Source organism: Hypanus sabinus, chromosome 7 (genome assembly GCF_030144855.1).
Source record: "Hypanus sabinus isolate sHypSab1 chromosome 7, sHypSab1.hap1, whole genome shotgun sequence".
Classification (NCBI taxonomy): Eukaryota; Metazoa; Chordata; class Chondrichthyes; order Myliobatiformes; family Dasyatidae; genus Hypanus; species Hypanus sabinus.
This window is the reverse complement of record NC_082712.1, coordinates 176,693,485-176,713,409: the sequence shown is the minus strand read 5'-3', so window position 1 is coordinate 176,713,409 and position 19,925 is coordinate 176,693,485. Positions and strand designations below refer to the sequence as shown.

General features: G+C 44.0%; 1 protein-coding gene across 2 annotated transcripts in view; it reads right to left on the bottom strand.

The window, feature by feature from the left end:
- Positions 1-16,899, bottom strand: part of btbd10b (BTB (POZ) domain containing 10b) — a 112,180-nt gene extending 95,281 nt beyond the window's left edge. For both annotated transcript variants that reach the window (XM_059976187.1, XM_059976188.1), the window contains exon 1: positions 16,763-16,899. The gene's annotated coding sequence lies outside the window, so the exon portion shown is untranslated. The remainder of the gene's footprint in view (positions 1-16,762) is intronic.
- Positions 16,900-19,925: the final 3,026 nt, after the last annotated feature.

The window sequence follows — 19,925 nt, the reverse complement described above, 5'->3', positions numbered from 1 at the left end:
CAGAACATACAAACAATTTACAGGCAGCGGCAAGAATTGAACCTGAGACACCTTCCCTGTAAAGTGTTGTGCTAACCACTACGATACCGTTCTGCAAGACAGCGAGGTTCAGAGGGATCTGGGTATTCTCATGCACGAATCACCTAAAGTGAGCAGGCAGGTCCATCAAGTAGCTTCAAAGGCAAACAGAATACTAGCATTTATTACAAAGAGTTTGGAGTTCAAGGAAAGGCTTTACTACATGTCTACAGGATGTTGCCAAGTCCTCCTTTCAGACAGAGAAATTCTCAGTCTCCAGGATCATTATTTAAAGTGAAGATACATAAATAAAGATCAAATAACTGAGAATGGGGAATTGTAGAAGGTTGAGGAATTGGAACTAGTATCGAACAGTCACAGTGATAGTGAATTGCAGGGCAGGTTTGGGGAGGCCCAGTGGTCTATCTGTCAGCTCCAATTTCCTTGTGTATTGGGATAGCTTTTTAAATTCCTCCATCAATAACTATTAGGAACTAATACAGTTTATAGTACTGTAGAGGTATTGGAAGTGCTCTAATTTGTCCTTTATTTCATTTAATTGCATTATTTGTTACTTAGTTGAATGGTAGTTTGTCTTTTTTAATACCTTTTAACTATTTCCATGAAACTTCAGCTAAATGAGACAGTCGCTTTATTGGGCCAAAATATGCCCCAATTAACCAGAAACCAATGTAAATGAAAATGTATCCTGTGACTGACTCTTAGATAGGCACATGGATGATAGTAAAATGGAGGACTATCTGGGAAGGAAGGATCAAATTGATCTTACAGTAGTTTAAAAGGGTTCAATTCTCGCTGCTGCCTGGAAGGACTTCGTACATTCTCCCCATGATCACATCCTAAGAACTTTCTACAGGGGCACAATTGAGAGCATCCTGACTGGCTGCATCATTGCCTGGTATGGGAACTGTATCCCTCTTAATCGCAGGGTTCTGCAGAGTGGCGCAGACAGCCCTGCGCATCTGCAGTTGTGAACTTCCCACTATTCAGGACATTTACAAAGACAGGTGTGAGAAAAGGGCCCGAAGGATCATTGGGGACCCGAGTCACCCCCCCCCCCCCAACCACAATCTATTCCAGCTGTTACCATCCAGGAAATGGTACTGCAGCATAAAAGCCAAAACCAATAGGCTCCAGGACAGCTTCTTCCACCAGGCCATCAGACTGATTAACCCATGCTGATTTGAGCGTATTTCTATGTTCACTGTTTCTATTATTACAGACTATTATAAATTACTATGATTGCACATTTAGACTGAGATTTAATGGAAAGACTTTTACTCCCCATGTATGTGAGGGATGTAAGAAATAGTCAGTTCAATGGGGGTCCTCCCACATTCCAAAGATGCAAGGTTGGGGTTAGTATATTGGTTCCAGAAGCATGGACACTCGCAGGCTGCTCCCAACACAATTCTCACTGATTTGATTTGACACAAGTGACACATTTCACTGTATGTTTCAATGTACAAGTGACAAATAAAGCAAGTCTCTCTTTATCTTTAGAACTGTTTTCTTACACAGAGTAAGTAGTGGGTTGCAAGGAACACACTGCCAGAGATGATGGCAGAGCCAGACAAATTAAAGACATTTAAGAGACTCCTAGATAGGCACATGGATGATAGAAAAATGGAGGGCTATGTTGGAGGGAAGGGTTAGATTGATCCAAGAGCATATTGAAGGGCCAGCATAACATCGTGAGCCGAAGTTCCTGTACTGATTCTATGTAAACAAATGACCTGTCTTTTTCTGGAGTTAAGACATTATAATTCCTATCCATACTATGATGAGTTTGCTAATAGTAAAAAAAGCAACACTTCCTTCAAGGATTTGAAGTATGGATTAAAACAAAATGGGGAATTTGCAAATGTGAAAAAATGAAACTGCTCCAGCAGATTAAGAACAAACCTCTAAAAAAATGTTCAATTGATGTAATTTCTTAAGAATTAGGTTAATAAGGCAATCAAGATAATTCTCATGGGTGTGTAGCAATCAGCTCTGAACAAGTTAGCGTACCAAGGTCACATCAACGCCATCATTTCCATTCATTACGTAGAATTGCCAGGAGAAAGTACGGGGAGAGAAGTGACGTTCAATCCACTGCACCTTTGTGCCTTTCCTCCAGGTGCTCCCGCAGTTGTTCGGTTAGTAGGTTAATTGGTCATTGTAAAATTCCCTGTGATTAGGCTCAGGTTAAATCAGTGGGTTGCTGGGCGGTGTGACTCAGTGTGCCAGAAAGGCCTATTCTACACTATATCTCTAAATACAACAGAAATGAAGGGAAGAAATAGAAGCTGTTTGGCAAACTATTGGACCAGAGGAGATTTAATCACCTCCAAATCATTCCTAAAATGCACTTGCAATAAAACCAATTTAACACTGAAATTTCATCCATTTTAAGAATGATTCTTTATCTCAATAGAACATAGCATGACAGTAAAGTGCAGACCCTTCAGCCCATGTTGTACCACACTTTGAATTTAATTGAATTGACATACAGCACAGTAACAGGCCCTTCTGACCTGTGCTGCACAATTGTACCATATGAACAATTCACCAACTCACCCATATACATTTGGACTGTAGTCACTGAAAGAACGAACACACCGACAGCAGTGGGAATTAAACCTGGGTTGCTGCCCTGTAATAGCATTATGCTAAGCACTATGCTACCATACTGCCCTACTCTTATGACTAACTCCAAAATCAATCTAACTCTTCCCTCCTACATAGTCCTCCATTGGAAGCTTGACATTTCAGGGTACCCGAAGTAAACAGACTGCAGAATGACACCATTAATTTCCTTACTACAAGATATCCATTTCACATTCAGCTAAGACAAAATATGACAATGTGTGTCGTGTTATCAAGCAAGCGAGTTATCAGACATATAGGATAGACTAACAACTGGATCTGTTGAGACAAAGCGCCTTCCCCATGCCATTTTACTTTTAATTTTAAAAATGATTAGGATGCTGAGAGAAGTCCTTGCTTTTAGACCATAAGACAGAAGCAGAGAAAAGTGCTCCGCCATTCCATCATGGTCGATTTATTATCCCTCTCAACCCCATTCTCTTGCCTTCTCCCTGAAACCTTTGACATCCCGACTAATCAAGAACCTATCAACCTCCACTTGATCATAAAAGGAGACAAGGACAAATATCCAAAACTGAAAAGGTAGGTTTTAACAAATGCAGGAGAACAATTGGAAGGATGGAGAACAATGGAAAAAATTCCATGCTTAGGACTTCAACTCCTGAAAGAGTAAAGTCCGGAATGCATGGGAGGCTAGAATGGATGGTACACAGGTTTGTAGGTGGAGGGTAAATACTTCAGGTGCAAGAAAAATGTAATAAAATTAAGTAGTGGAAAGGTAATCAACATGGAAAGACTGAATGTTTTTCTCTCCCGTTATTGATTAACTTGTTGGGTATTTCCAGAACTTCCCAAAATGAGCAATCAAGATACAGAAACCAGTTGTAGTTTACCCGTTGTTCAGTGTGTAAACTTCCTGTATGGCTGTGCAGCAACCATAAGAAAGGAAATTGGACATTTTTTCTTGGTGCCATGTTCATAACAAAGCCAAGATACAGTGCATGTGAAGATGATGTTTCCTACAGAGGGGGAAGCTAGGACAGAGGCACAGCACCTGAGTAGAGGGAAAACTATCTAGAACAGAGATGAGGAGGAATTTCTTTAGCCAGAGTTTCATAGGTTAGTAAGGGCGTCAAAAGTCACTGGGAGAAGGCGGGAGATTGGGGTTCAGAGGGATAATAAATCAGCCATTATCATCTGGTGGAGCAGACCAGATGGGCCAAATGCCCTAATTTTTATCCTATGTCTCATAAACATGATCTTGATGAGAAGCAAGATAATAGGATTACTAGAAACACTGGATTCAGCAAATCCAGCCAGTATCACTTTATTGCTGTTGACAGAGGTAGATAACTAAACCATGGAACAACCAAAATCATTCTAACCCTAGGGAATGTGACAATTTTTCTCTTGTTATGAATGTACCTCAGCTCTGAGGGGTCGAAGGGGCGGGAGCAGCCCCCTCCTTCCGGAGAATCGCAAGATCGCTATTAATTCGGGTCTCGGACCCTGGAAGTGAGAGACAATGCAACGGTTTTGGCCATTGTTCTTAGAGGCACCTGTGTGACGTGCATGTCCCTGCTATGTGACAGCTACCATGGATATGGACACCCTCGGGCAATGTAGGGGTGGGGATTGCATCACCCTACTTTGATGGACATCTACAACTCTGCAAGTCAAGATAAAAGGGGACTGCAGGAGGCAGTACCCCAGTGATGCACCAGAAGGACACCCTCGCTCAGTGCTCCCGTAATAGCTGGAAGCCATTCAACGCCACGTGCGCTCCTAACTCCTTTGCCTGGGGAGCGGGTGGCTGATAATACCGAGAAGGACTTCGAACTAACTACGAGGAAACAATGCTCCCCTGATTTAACGGAGTGGCTTCAAAAAGACCTGGGCAAGTTTTTTCCGTTTTTCACCGATCCCTCTAAAACACGTGAAACCCAGCGATTTCCCCGAAAGGCTAGTCTGCAGACTTCTGAGTGACTTTTATATTTCCAACGGACAATATATTAACCCCTAGACAACAGTAGAGCTCACTTCTTAATGATGATTATTACTATACCCGCACTTTAGATTGAGTACTGACAACGTGCAATGTTTGTATTAACCTTACTTTTGTGCCCCTTTATAAATAAAAACATTTGAAAATAGTGACATCAGACTTCAACGGACCTCTCTATCTTTGCTGGTAAGTTATCCAGTTACGGGATACGTAACAACTCTCAACAAAAAAAACATTCCACAACTATATAATGTTTCACCATCAGATGTGTCACCACATCAGCATTCTAAAAAGGGAGGTTTGAACAGCTGGACATTGTGGTACATGTTAGTTCCAATGACACAGGTACGAAAAGGGAGGAGGTCCTGAAGAGCTATAGGGAGTTAGACAGAAAGCTGAAAAGCAGGGCCTCCAGGCTAGTGATCTCTAGATTGCTGACTGCGCTTTACTATCTAAATGGTGTCAAGTTAGGAAAAGGGGAAGTACAACGAGATCTAGGTGTTCTTGTACATCAGTCACTGAAAGTAAGCGTGCAGGTACAACAGGCAGTGAAGAAAGCTAATGGCATGTTGGCCTTCATAACAAGGGGTGTTGAGTATAGGAGCAAAGAGGTCCTTTTGCAGTTGTACAGGGCCCTGGTGAGACCACACCTGGAGTATAATGTTCAGTTTTGGTCTCCAAATTTGAGGAAGGACATTCTTGCTCTTAAGGGAGTGCAGCATAGGTTCACGAGGTTAATTCCCGGGTTGGTGGGACTGTCATATGTTGAAAGATCGGAGTGACTGGGCTTGTATACACTGGAATTTAGAAGGATGAGAGGGGATCTGATTGAAACATATAGGATTATTAAAGGATTGGACATGCTAGAGGCAGGAAACATGATCCCGATGTTGGGGGAGTCCAGAATCAAAGGCCACAGTTTAAGAATAAGGGGTAGGCCATTTAGAACAGAGTTGAGGAAAAACTTTTTCACCCAGAGAGTTGTGGATCTATGGAATGCTCTGCCTCAGAAGACAGTGGAGGCCAATTCTCTGGATGCTTTCAAGAAAGAATTAGATGGAGCTCTTAATGATAGCGGAGTCAAGGGATATGGGGAGAAAGCAAGGATGGGGTACTGATTGTGGATGATCAGCCATTATCACATTGAATGGTGGTGCTGGCTCGAATGGCCTACTCCTGCACCTATTGTCTATTGTAATATAATCCCATTAACATCATCGCCCTTTCTCATTCTTCAGTTCCACCCATATGGCCTCAGACCTCTATAATTGGTCAGAAAATGGGAGGGATATGAACATTGTGTAGGCAGAAGGAACTAGTTTAATTAGGCATTTAATTGTTAGTTTAATTAAATGACTAAGGGTCTTTTCCTGTGACATACTGTTCCATGTTCTACCTGCAGTCGGTGGCAATTTATTAGGTCCAGGAGTGGAACCCAATGTGGATTTCTGCTGTTGTAGCTCATCCACTTCCAAGGTTCAAGTGATGTGCATTCAGAGATGCTCTTCTCCACAGCGCTGCTGTGGTGTGTGGTTATTTGTCATCTTCCTGTCAGTTTGAACCAGTCTGGCCGTTCTCCTTTGACCTCTCTCATTAACAAGGTACTTTTGCCACAGAACTGCTGCTCACTGGATGTTTTTTGTTTCTTGCACCATTCTCTGTAAACTCTAGAGTCTGTTGTGTGTGAAAATCCCAGGGGATCAGCAGTTTCTGAGATACTCAAACCACCCCATCTGGCACCGACAATCATTCCAGTCAAAGTCACTTAGATCACATTTCTTCTTCATTCTAATGTTTGGTCTGAACAGCAAAAGAGCCTCTTGACCATGTCTGCATGCTTTTATGGATTGAGTAGCTGCCATATGATTGGCCAATTAGGCATTTATATTAATCAGCAGGTGTACCTAATAAAGTAGTGATTGAATGTATATTCTACACAAAAACTTAAGATATAAAATAAAACTCACTCTCTCAGAATTTGTTAAAAAAGTCAATAAATCAACACAAAATTTATTTTTTAACTTACATTTCTTGATGCAGCTTCACATTATGGTAAATCGCAGAATGAACCATTTATCAGGAACACGATCCCCCAGAACACAGGGGTTGCTTGTAACTACAGGCCAGTTAGTTTAACTTTCATACAAGGAAAACGTTTATTATCCATTCTGTGAGAGAACATATATCTTCATTGGAAAGGTACATTTTAATCAGGGACAGTCTGTGGGTAGTTCGTTAGGTTTAGGGTTAAGAATAAGGGGTAGGCCATTTAGAATGGAGTTCAGGAAAAACTTTTTCACCCAGAGAGTTGTGGATCTGTGGAATGCTCTGCCTCAGAAGGCAGTGGAGGCCAATTCTCTGGATGCTTTCAAGAATCAGTGAGATAGAGCTCTTAAAGATAGCGGAGTCAAGGGACATGGGGAGAAGGCAGGAACAGGGTACTGATTGTGGATGATCAGCATGATCACATTGAATGGCAGTGCTGGCTCAAAGGGCCGAATGGCCTACTCCTGCACGTCCATTCAAAGTAAATTAATTATATGTCACTACATACAACAATGAGATTCATTTTCTTGCTTGCATATTCAATAAATCTACAGAAACATAACCATAACAGAATCTATGAAAAACTGCTCAACTAGGGCATTCAACCAGAGTGCAGAAGGCAAACGTGCAAATAGAAAAAGGAGGAATAATAATAATAAATAGAGAACATGAGATGAAAAATCCTTGAAGAGAGTCCATAGATTGTGGGAACACTTCACTGATGGGTTGAGTGAACTTAAGTGCAGTTATCCCCTTTAGATCAATAGACTGATAGTTGAGGGGTAGTAGTGGGTCCTGAGGCTCCTGCACCTTCTTGCTGACGGCATAACAGCATGACCTGGCTGGTGAGGCTCTTTGAAGATGGATGCTGCTTTCCTGCAACAATGTTCCATGTTTTACCCATAATGGACTGAGCCATATCCACTACTTTTTGTAGGATTTTCCATTCAAGGGCATTGGTATTTCCATTGGTGTGATGTAGCCAGTAAATACATTCTTTACTACACAAACTCCCAAGGAAGTAGAGGCACTGCCATGCTTTCTTCTTAATTGCACTTACATGCTGGGCCCAGGATAGGTTCTCTGAAATAATATCATGGAGGAATTTAACACTCTAACCCTCTGCACCTCTGATCTTCGATGAGGACTGGTTCATGATTTCTATTCCTTCTCCTGAAATCGATAATCAGCTCCTGTCTTGATCATGGCAGTGAAGGTAAGAATAGGATGATTTGGCAGATGCATGTGTGGCTGAGAAATTGGTGTAGAGGGCAGAAGGTCAGATAGCTGGATCATTGAGACCTCTTCTGGGGTGGAAATGACCTGTACAAAAAGGACAGGTTACACCAAAACCTGAATGGGACCAATACTCTTCTGGGCAGGTTTTCTAGAGCTGTTGGGGAAGGTTTAAACTCATTTGGCAGGGGGATGGGAACCTGAGTGACAGAGCTGAGGACTGGGCAGTTCGTATACAAATAGATGTGGTGTGACATGAGGCTGTGAGAAAGGACAGGCAGATGATAGGGCAAAATAGCAATCAGTGGAGGTATTAAAATGTAACATGGGGCCAAAATCAAAAAAGGGTGATGAATACATGATTAAAGGTGTTATGTTTAAATGCACACAGTACATGAATCAGGTAGATGATTGTGTGGTTAGAGTTTGGCAGGTATGACATGGTAGGCATCACTGAGTCATGGCCGAAAGAAGATTATAGCTAGGAGCTGAACATCCAAGGATACACTTTGTATTGAAAGGACAGGCAGGTAGGAAGAAAGGGCAACGTGGCTCTGTCAGTTAAAAATTAAATCAAACCCTTGGGCATCAAATCGGAAGATACTGAATCTTTTTGGGTAGAGCTAAGACCCTTAGCCAGCCAGTGGTATAGCTTTTAAAAACCAACAGAAGATAACTGAAAAAGCCCTGAAGAGAGAAAAATTTAAATATGAAGCTAAGCTAGCCAACAATATAAAAGGGGATACAAAAGAGTTTTTTTTTCTCCAGATGTACAGTATAGAGTAAAATAAACAAAAGTGGAGATTGGGCCACTGGAAAATTATCCTGGAGAGGTAGTAATGAGGGACAATGAAATGACAGACGAACATAATACATATTTTGCGTCAGTCTTAACTGTGGAAGACACCAGCAAAATGCCAGAAATGCAGGAGTGCCAGGAGGCAGAAGTGAGAGTCATTGCTATCACTAAGGAAAAAGTGCTTGGGAAGCTGAAAAGTCAGAAGGTATGTAAATCATCTGGACTAGATGGAATACACCCAGGATTATGAAAGAGGTGCTGTAGAGATTATGGAAGCATTTGTAATGATCTTTCAAGAATCACAAGATTTTGGAATGGTTCCAGTGGTTGGGAAGATTTAGAGTCAATTGTTAAGGATGAGGTGATGAAGTACTTGGTGACACAGGACAAGATAGTATAAAGTCAGCATGGTTTCCTTCAGGGAAACTCCTGCCTGGCGAACCTGTTGGAATTCCTTGAGGAGATTACAAGTAGGATAGATAAAGGGGATGCAGTGGATGTTGTATATTTGGACTTTCAGAAGGCCTTTAACAAGGTGCCACACATGAGGCTGCTTACCAAGTTAAGAGCCCATGGTATTACAGGAAAGTTACTAACATGGTTAGAGCATTGGCTGATTGGTAGGAGGCAGCAAATGGGAATGAAAAGATCCTTTTCTGGTTGGCTGCCAGTCCCAACACCACAGGGGTTGGAGTTGGGGCCACTTCTTTTTATGCTGTATATGAATGATTTAGATGATGGAATAAATGGCTTTGTTGCCAAGTTTGCAGATGACACGAAGATTGGTGGAGGGGCAGGTAGTGTTGAGGATACAGGTTGGATGCAGAGGGACTTAGATTAGGAGAATGGGCAAGAAAGTGGTAAATGAAATACAATGTTGGAAAATGCTAGGTCATGCACTTTGCTAGTAGAAATAAATGTGCAGACTATTTTCTAAATGAGGAGAAAGTCCAGGAATCTGAGATGCAGAGGGACTTGGGAGTCCATGTGCAGAACACCCTGAAGGTTAACTTGCAGGTTGAGTCAGTGGTGAGGAAGACAAATGGCATGTCAGCATTCATTTCAAGAGGTCTAGAATACAAGAGCAAGTGTGCGATGCTGAGGCTTTATAAGGCACAGAATGAGGCCTCACCTTAAGGATTGTGAACAGTTTTGGGCCCCTCATCTTAGAAAAGGTGTGCTGACATTGGAGAGGGTCTCGAGGAAGTTCACAAGGATGATTCCAGGAATAAAAGGGTTATCGTACAAGGAACATTTAATGGCTTTGTGTCTGTACTTGCTGGAATTCAGAAGGATGAGGGGGGATCTCATTGAAACCTTTCGAATGGTGAAAGGCCTAGACAGGGAAGATGTGGAAAGGATGTTTCCCATGCTGGGAGTGTCTAGGACAAGAGGGCAGAGCCTCAGGATAGAAGGGTACCCTTTCAAAACAGATATAGATAATTTTCTAGAGCTATAGGGTGGTGAATTTGTATGAGCTGTGGAGGCAAGGTCATTGGGTGTATTAAAGACAGAGACTGATAGGTTCTTGATTGGACATGGCATCAAAGGTTACAGAGAGAAAGCTGGGAACTGGGGTTGAGGAGGAAATTAAAAAAAGAATCAGCCATGATTGAATGGCGGAGCAGACTCGATGGGCCAGATGGCCTAATTCTGTTCCTCTGTCTTATGGTCTTGTGGACCAGAAAAATGCAAAAACAAAAAAAAAAGTCCACTTTTCAAGAAGAGGGGGAGGCAGAAGAAGGGAGTTTATAGGCCAGTTAGCCTGACTTCACTAGTTGGAAAGATGTTGGAAGTCGATCACTAAGGATGAGGTTTCAGAGTACTTGGAGGCACATGACAAAATAGGCCAAACACCTAATTTCATCCTGTGTATGCTAGATGGGCACAGTAACTTATCACAGTGCTTTGGACAAGGCAGTATAAAATATGCCTTATTATTCACTCATTGAATGGCAGAAATGTACATGAGTTATGTACGGAAGTGTTATTTCACCCAGCCCTGAAATAGACAAAACTGGCTGATTATATTTAATAATCTTCCTAGAAGATAAGAGGGAGTGTGAATACCATGCTGATTTACACTTTTCCTACAAGACAACTATGCTAGCATCTCAGGAGGAGCTGAAAAGTATTTTAGAACATCCTAATATCGAAAACAGCAAATAAATGCCTGTCTTTTCTTCCAACAGATGCCACAGCAAAGAAAGCTCAGTAGTACCTCTATTTCCTCAGGAGGCTAAATAAATTTGACATATTCTCTTAGATCCTCATTAATTTTTAAATCGATGCACCATAGAAAGGATCCTATCTGGATGCATCACACTCAGGTGTGGCCATGGCTTGGCTCATCAAAGAAAACCAGCTTCCCCTCCATGGACTGACTCTTGTCCACACTTCTTGCTGCCTCAGTAAAACAGCCAGCATAACTGAAGTCACCACCCACTCTCTATTCTTCCACCTCCCATCAGGCGGAAGTCTGAAATCACATACTGAGGCTCAAGGACAGTTTACGTCCCGCAATTACTGACAGTCTCCTACTGTGATAAGAATAGATTCTTAACCTTACAATCTGCCTCGCTATGGTCTTGCATCTCATTGTCTGCCTTACTTCACTTTCTCGTAATTGTAATCCTTTATTCAGCATTCATGTATTGTTTTCCCTTAAACTACCTCAATGCACTGTTGTGATAAACTGATTTTTATGAATGGCATGCAAGACAGATTTTTCCACTGTATCTCCATATGTGTAATAACACTAAACAAATTTACCGATTTCTTTGAAAGACAGCCTTCCTGGTACAGTGCCTAACCACTATGGGGATTGAAATATAATTAAAACATGTATCAAAATATAGTGAAAGGTTTGTCTTGCATACTGTTCATACAGATCAGTTATTACACAGGTGGGTATGGGAGGGGGGAATAAACTAAGAAGCTGGGAGGTGATCAGTGGAAAAGGCAAAAGGCTGGAGAAGAAGGAATCTGGCAGGACAGAAAGTGGACCATGGAGAAAGGGAAGATAGAGGGTCACCAGGGGAGGTGATAAGCAGGCAAGGCCAAAATAAATGGGAGAAGGAGACCAGAATGTTTCTTTCTTTACTTGTGTATTCATGTTCTGTGTTATTTGTTTACTTTATTGTCTGCATGATTTGTTCATTTATGTGCATATTAGGTGTTTGATCGTCTTTATTCTGTGGGAATATTTTGTGGATTATTTTGTCTCTCTTTATTTTGTGGCAACCTGCAAAAAGACAAATCTCAAGGTTGTATATAGTATACATAATTTGAAAATAAATGTACTTTGAAGTTTGAACAGTAAAAGAGGAGGAGAAGGGGGAGAAATCACCAGAAGTTAGAGAAACCAATGTTTATGCCATCAGGTTGGAGACTACCTGGATGGAGTACGAGGTGTTGCTCTTTCTACCTCAGTATGTCTTCATCAATGACAGAAGAGGAGGATTAGGGGCTGTGTAGGAGTGATCTTGGAGTTGGTTCAAAAGTCAGCAAAACATTGTGGGCAAAGGGCCTGCACTTTGTTGTACATTTTACCCTGCTGTTTGTACAGATCCATATGGAAGGAATGGGAAATTGATTTGAAATGAGTGGCCACCAACCTGTCATTTCGGAATAGGAAACTGACAAAAAAGAATGATCAAACTGCAGCATCAGCATCTCCAGTGAAGCAGCACGTGCAATGGATCTGACTTTTCCAGCGCTCCTTTCATCCCAAGGTCAATACATCATCATGGTTTGGAACATGAGAAGGCAGAGTATGATTGCATTTCAGTCTCAAATCTCAAGCTACTGTTCCTCAGTTAAGTATCCTTTATCTAGTATGGAGGGAGGGTCCACGACACAGGATTGGAAAAAGCAGCAGCAAGTTATAAACTCAGCCAGCTCTATCAGGGGCACTTGACTCCCCACTTTCAAAAGGCGATGCCTCAAATAGTCGGCATCTATCATGAAGGACCCCCCACCACCCGGGATGTGCCGGTTTCTCACTGCTGCCATTGAGGAGCAGTGCAATGTACTGCTGCTGCTGCAGAACAATGTATTTCACAACATATGCCAGTGATAGTAAAACTGATTTTGAAACGCTTTGAGGTTGCGTTCAAGGTACCACTGGAAACTCAAAATACGTTCTCAGTTATATGCGTACACCATTATTCAATATGAGATGGTGCACCGAACTCTGAATTATCCACCAACAGCATCAAAACAATATACAGTCGTGTTCAGGTAAGAATGGGAAATTATGCCGTAATCAAAGACCTCAATTCCAGATCTATGTTTATGTTTTTCAACTGTGCATAATAGAACACAGAAATTCACAGCACATTACAGGCCCTTTGCCCACAACGTTGTGCCAACCATGTAACCAACTCTAGAATTTCCCTAGCACATAGCCCTCTACTTTTCTAAGCTCCATTTTCTAAGAGGCTCTTAAAAGGCCCTATTGTATCCAATTCCACCACCGCAGCTGGCAGCGCATTCCACATACCCACCACTCTGTGTGAAAAATTTACCCAACATCCCCTTGATACCCATTTCCAAGCACCTTAAAACTAAGGCCCTTCGTGTTAGCCATTTCAGCCCTGGAAAAAAGCCTCTGGCTATCCACACGATCAATGACCTTCGTCATCTTATACACCTCTATCAGGTCACCTCTCATCCACCGTCGCTCCAAGGAGAAAAGGCCAAGTTCACTCAACCTATTCTCATAAAGTATGTCTTCCAATCCAGACAACATCCTTGTAAATCTCCTCTGCATTCTCTCTTTAGCATCTGCATCCTTCCTGTAGTGAGGTAACCAGAACTGAACACAGTACCTCACAGCTCTTGAACTCAATCCCACAGTTGATGAATGCTAACCCACCATACGCCTTCATAACAACCCTGTCAAAATGCGCGGCAGTTTTGAGTGTCCTATGGACACGCACCCCAAGATCTACTGCTCTACCTTCATCAATGTGTTTCATTCACATCAGTGACCAAATTTCAGGTAAAATTGGCAGCCTCTACAGAAATGTTTAAACCAACAATACAGTGGCCACTTTATCAGGCACACCTGCTCGTTAATGCAAATATATAATCAGCCAATCACATGGCAGCAACTCAACGCAAAAAAGCATGCAAACATGGTCACAGGTTCAAGCAACACACACAAAATGCTGGTGGAATGCAGCAGGCCAGGCAGCATCTATAGGAAGAAGCACTGTTGACGTTTCATGCTGAGACCCTTTGTCAGGACTAACTGAAAGAAGAGATGGTAAGAGAGGGAGGGGGAGGGAATATCCAAAATGATAGAAGACGGCCGGGGGGGGGGGGGGGGGGGGTGAACGGATGAAGCTAAGAGCTGGAAAGTTGATTGGTAAAAGGGATACATAGCTGGAGAAGGGAAAGGATCATGGGACAGGAGGCCTAGGGAGAAAGAAAGGGGGAGGAAGATGGAAAGCAGATGAGAGGGACAGAGAGAGAGGAAAAAAAGGGGGGGGAATAGATAAATAAATAAGGGATGGGGTAAGAAGGGGAGGAGGGGCATTAACAGAAGTTAGAGAAATCATGCCATCAGGTTGGAGGCTACCCACCAGCATTTTGTGTGTTGCTTGAATTTCCAGCATCTGCAGATTTCCTCGTGTTATGGTCAAGAGGTTCAGTTATTAATCAGACCAAACATCAGAATGGGGAAGAAATGCGATCTAAGTGACTTTGACTGTGGAATGATTGTTCATGGGGTGGTTTCAGTACCTTAGAAACTGCTGATCTCGTGGGATTTTAATGCATAACAATGTCCACAGTTTACAGAGAATGGTGCAAAAAACAAAATGCATCCAGAGAGCGTCAGTTCTGTGGATGAAAACATCTTGTTAATGAGAGAGCTCAGAGGAGAATGGCCAGACTGGTTCAAGCTGACAGGAAGGTGACAATAACTCAAATAACCACGCATTACAGCAGTGATGTACAGAAGAGCATCTCTGAACACAACACATTGAACCTTGAAGGGGACGGGCTACAGCAGCAGAAAACCTACAAGCATACACTCAGTGACACATTATTAGGTACAGCAGGTAACGGATAGTGTGGCCACTGAGTGTATATTTGGAACGTAGGAACAAGCCCTTTGACACATTAGATCTGTGCTGACCACATTGACAACAGGAACTAATCCCATCCATCTACGCATGGTGTGTACCCCCTCATTGTCCTGTCTGAGGACAGAAAAAGACTATTAGTGAAATGACTCTCCACCTTGGAGACACTGGGATCTCCCTTGGCACACCAAGAAAACAGCGGCAAGAACACACCCAGATAACCTTGAGAGGCTAGACAGAGACAGATCTTCCTTCCTGTCAAAGCTAAAAGGCATTTTTATTCACCAGTAATCTAGAATCTGAAATACAAAAAACAGAAAATGCTAGAAATACCAGATGGTTCAAATAGCTGAAATGAATTCATCATGTCAAATGTTAATTTTTTTCTATTTCCTTCTTTAGTGCAAACGTTTTAACAGATTTAAAATACCAATAATATTCTGTATATTTGGGTTCACTAAGGTTGCTATATCCGTGGATGGTAGTGGGCATAAGTTCCCATCAACTTCTAAATGCTCCTAAATAGCCTCTGACATCCAAGTTCAGCTCCTGGCCTTCACATGTGGCTTAGCTACTAAGCCCGGGGAAACCACTTGTACTGACAGAAGAAGAGGCAAAGTGCCTTAAAACCAGTCGCTTCGGGCAGACAGAACTTGTCAGCCATGGTTGGCAGCTCATCTAGGAGAAGAGAATCTCTGATCTCAAACCTCCACTGCCTTGCGGCTATACCCACACATGGGGAAAACTTCGGGTAAAATACAGAGCTGGAATCCCTATCTTCAAGGATGACAGGCAACTCCTGAGACGTCGCTGGTGCCAAACTGTAGCAGTGTCTGCTGTTCCTTTGAATTCATCAGCTGCATGGAGATGGAGAGCCTGCTGCATGTGCAACACCTTATCCTCTGTATCATACTGCCCTGGCTTGTGTATCATGCAGACAGCTGGGATGCAACATCCTTGTTGACCCCAACTAACAGAGGACCTCAGTGCAGAAAGATTTGATAAACACCAAGTATCAACAGATTTTAACTCCATATGGAATTTCTTTTTTAAATAAAAAGACGACAAGTTGCCAGAAATTTCGATTTTTCTTTCAGCAAAACAAAAATTCCCCCTCTCCACTATCACTGTAATATCTCCTAGTCCTACAACCTGAATGTCTCCACTTCCGAACTGATCAGCTGGCAAATCACCAAGCTCCAGGAATTCCCCATCCCCCTCCTCCTTAACCAAGTGTCTATCACCGTGTCTTCCTTTGGAGCGTTCGCTCAGCTGCTCGAATATTTTCTTCATGCTGTCAAATACCATATTGCAATCTAACGTTTTCATCCATTAAACGTGACATTTAAACACAACTTATTCGCAGCCACTGTTGCACTTCCAATGATTTGTGATTTAAGTTTCCCACTCATTCAACAACTGGTGGTAGGGATTCCCAGGGCAAACCCCAACCGCACCCCCATCCAGGACCGTCTCCTATCTCGCCCGCCATCCATTACACCCTGGCAGCCTCTTCTCCCCTGCCGCACCTTCCTCTACCCCCCCCCCCCCCCCCCAGGAACTCTCTTCTCCTGCCTCTCCTTCCTCCAACACCCCGGACGCTCTTCTCCTTCACCAATATTGACTGTTTACTCTCTTCCATAGGTGCTTTCTGGCCCGCTGAGTTCCTCCAGCATTTTGTGTGTGTTGCTTCTTCTCGGACCCACCCTCTTCCCTCAGGGACCACCTTCTTTTCTCGACCCAACCCCGAGGGATCCCCTCCTTCTGTCTCCCACCCCAGGCTTCAGCCTGGCCTCCCCGAGATCTCCACCCCGGGCCACCAGCCTCCACTTTTCAATGGGGCGGCGATTCAGGTCCAAGGCTGGGACCCTCTCCTCCCCGGCTCGGTTCTAACCCACGGACCCTCCATCCTGTTCCGCCACACACTGTCAACACTCGTAGAGTGCCTACCTGCTGAGGCCGGTACAGCCGCTCGCAGCCCGTGAATGTACGGTGGATTCCCAACTTCAAGCCGTGGCTGTGCGGCGCCTGAGATCCGCATAGGCCCCGCACCGCGAAACCTCGCGAGAGGCCGGCAGAATACACTTGCGCACTGTCCTCTGCCAGCTAACACTATTGCGCATGCGTATTATCCTTTGCCGGCGAACTGCTTCAGCAGGGTAGTCTGCGCCTGCGCGCTGTCCTCTGCCGGCTAACCACCTCTGCGTCTGCGCAGCGTCCTCTGAGCAAGCCCTGACTCCGGAGACATCAACGCAAACGCGAGGAGTGTGATCAGTTCTAGTCTCACTGACTTAAATGACGTGGAATTTGTTGCTTTCCGGCAGCAGTACATTACAAAGACAAAACCTCTACAAATTACAAAATAAATAAATAATGCAAAAGCGTAATAACATCGTAATGTTCTTGGACCATTCAGAAATCTGATGGCAGAGTGGAAGAATATTACGTGTTCAATATTGGGTCTTCAGGCTCCTCCCTGGGGTCAAAAAGAAAAGAGCATGTCTCACGTGTTTCCTCGCCACTTGCCTCTGTGACCAGCACATAATTCTGTGTAACTTTCACCGTCTCCGACAGGATCCCACCACCTAGCACATCTTTCTCTCCGACCCCCACTCACTGCTGTGTTCAGGGATCGCTTCCTGCGCAACCCCCTCCCCGCTGATCTCCCTCCTGGCACTTAACCCTTGCAAACAGAACAAGTGCCACACCTGCCTCTACACCTTCTCTCTCATTATCATACAGGGCCCCAGACAGTTCTTCCGGGTGAGGTGATACTTCACCTGTGAGTCTGTAGGGGTTTCCTACTGTATCAGCTGCTCCCAGTGTTGCCTCCGGTGTATCAGTGAGACCCAACCTAGATTGGGTGACCGCTGTGCTGAAAAAAGGTGGGATCTCCCAGTAGTCACCCATTTCAATTCTACTTCCCATTCCCACATGTCAGTCCATGGCCTCCCTTTCTGCCACAATGAGGCCACACTCAGATTGGAGGAGCAACACCTTATATTCCATCTGGGTAGCCTCCAACCTCCTGGCAAGAACATCGATTTCTCACATTTCCGGTAGTTCCTGTTTCCACCCCCACCCCCACAATTCCCCATTCCCATTTCCCTCTCTCACCTTATCTCCTTTCATGTCCATCACCTCCCTCTGGTGCTCCTTCCCCTTTTCTTACTTCCACGGCCTTCTGTCCTCTCCTAACAAATTCCCCTTCCTCCAGCCCTTCATCTCTTTCACCAATCAATTTCCCAGCTCTTTACTTCACCCCTCCCCCTCTCCTGCATTCACCACTCACCTACCAACTTGTACTTCCTCCTCCCCTCCCCTGACGTCACTTTATTTCCAGTCCTGATGAAGGGTCTCAGCCTGAAAGCTCGACAGTACTCTTTCACACAGACGCTGCCTGACCTGCTGAGTTCCTCCAGCATTTTGTGGGTGTTATTTTGGATTTCCAGCATCTGCAGAATCTTGCGTGTTTGGTGAGGGTCCTTAGTGATGGGTGCCACCTTCCTGTGGCATCACCTCTTAAAGTTATCCTTGATAGTGGGCAGCTTGTGCCCATGACGGAGCTGGCTGAGTCTGCAAACTCTTGCCAGCCTGGGCAACGGAGCCTCCACACTAGGCCATGAAGCAACCAGTCAGAATGGTCTCCATCGTACATCAGAGCACCAGAGCATGGAAAACTACAGCACAGGGCAGGCCATTCGGCCCACAATGTCATGTGCTGAACCAGCTAAACTGCAAATCAAAAACACCCTCACACCAATCCCTCCTACCTACACAATGTCCTTATCCATGTGCCTATCCAAATGGCTCTTAAAAGCCTCTAATGTGTTTGCCTCTGCCAGCGTACCAGGCAGTACATTCCAGGCATCCCTCACTCTGAATAAAAAACTTAGCCCACACATCTCCCTTGAAACTACCCCCTCTAACTTTAGACATTCCTGCCTTGGGAAACAGATACTCCCCATCTACCCTATCTGTGCCTCCCATAATCTCAGATCTCCCCTCAGCCTCCGCTGCTCCAGATAAAACAACCCAAGTTTGTCCAACCTCTTGTGATAGCACATTCCCTCCAAACCAGGCAGTATCTTCTGCACCCTTCAACAACCTTCGCATAGCGAGGCGAACAGAAATGTATGCAATACTCCTGTAAGGGGGTTTCTCTTTCTTTGTTACTGCATATGTTAATCAAAATTCAGATTCAGTTTATTGTCATTTAGAAACCACAAATGCAATGCAGTTAAAAAATGAGACAACATTCCTCCAGAATGATATCACAAAAGCACATGACAAAACAGACTACACCAGAAAATCCACATAACGTTTGGCAATCCCCAATTCAGAGTCCGGAGAGGCTGCTGCGTATTAATATCACGCTACCGTTTTAGCATGTTCCCCGGAAAGGAGCGCCAAATCCACCAGACAAAAACAAGACCAGAAACTAAAGCTACAAAATCACATAGTTACAACATATAGTTACAACAGTGTAAACAATAGCATAATTGATAAAAAAAAAACAGACCATGGGCTCAGTAAAAATAGTCCAAAGATGTTAAAGGACTATAAGTTCAAAAGAAATCACCATAGTTTCCACAAGTCCCCAGGATCCCAACAGACCCGCCATCCCACGCCGGCGGCAGAAGGGAATACCCCCGCTATGGACTTCCACGGCAGCACACAGTGAAAGCGACCTGACCGCAGCGGACTCCGGGTCCGTCGAACCTCCGAGCCGACGACCATCCTCTCCGGCACAGCTTCTCCGAGCACCATTCTCTGCCGAGCGTATTCAGACGGCCCCACCAATGGCCATCGGCAACGCAACCCCAACGACTGGGGGCCTGCTCTTCCCAGCAGAGTCCCGGACCTCACAGCAGCAGCAGCAACGAAGAAGGTCTTCCTGGAATTTCCCGATGTTCCTCTGTGCTCCCACGTCCATTTTCAATTGATTATGATTGCGCACGGCACCCCACTTCACAAATAACAGATAACCAGTTCTTGCAGTTTGTTTGGGTTAAAGTCACTGATAACAAGAATTGTATTCGTTTGTTAACCAATTGGGATTAATGTTGTTCTTTCTTCTGGGTCTGTAAGCTATTGTTGGCGGGCATTTTGG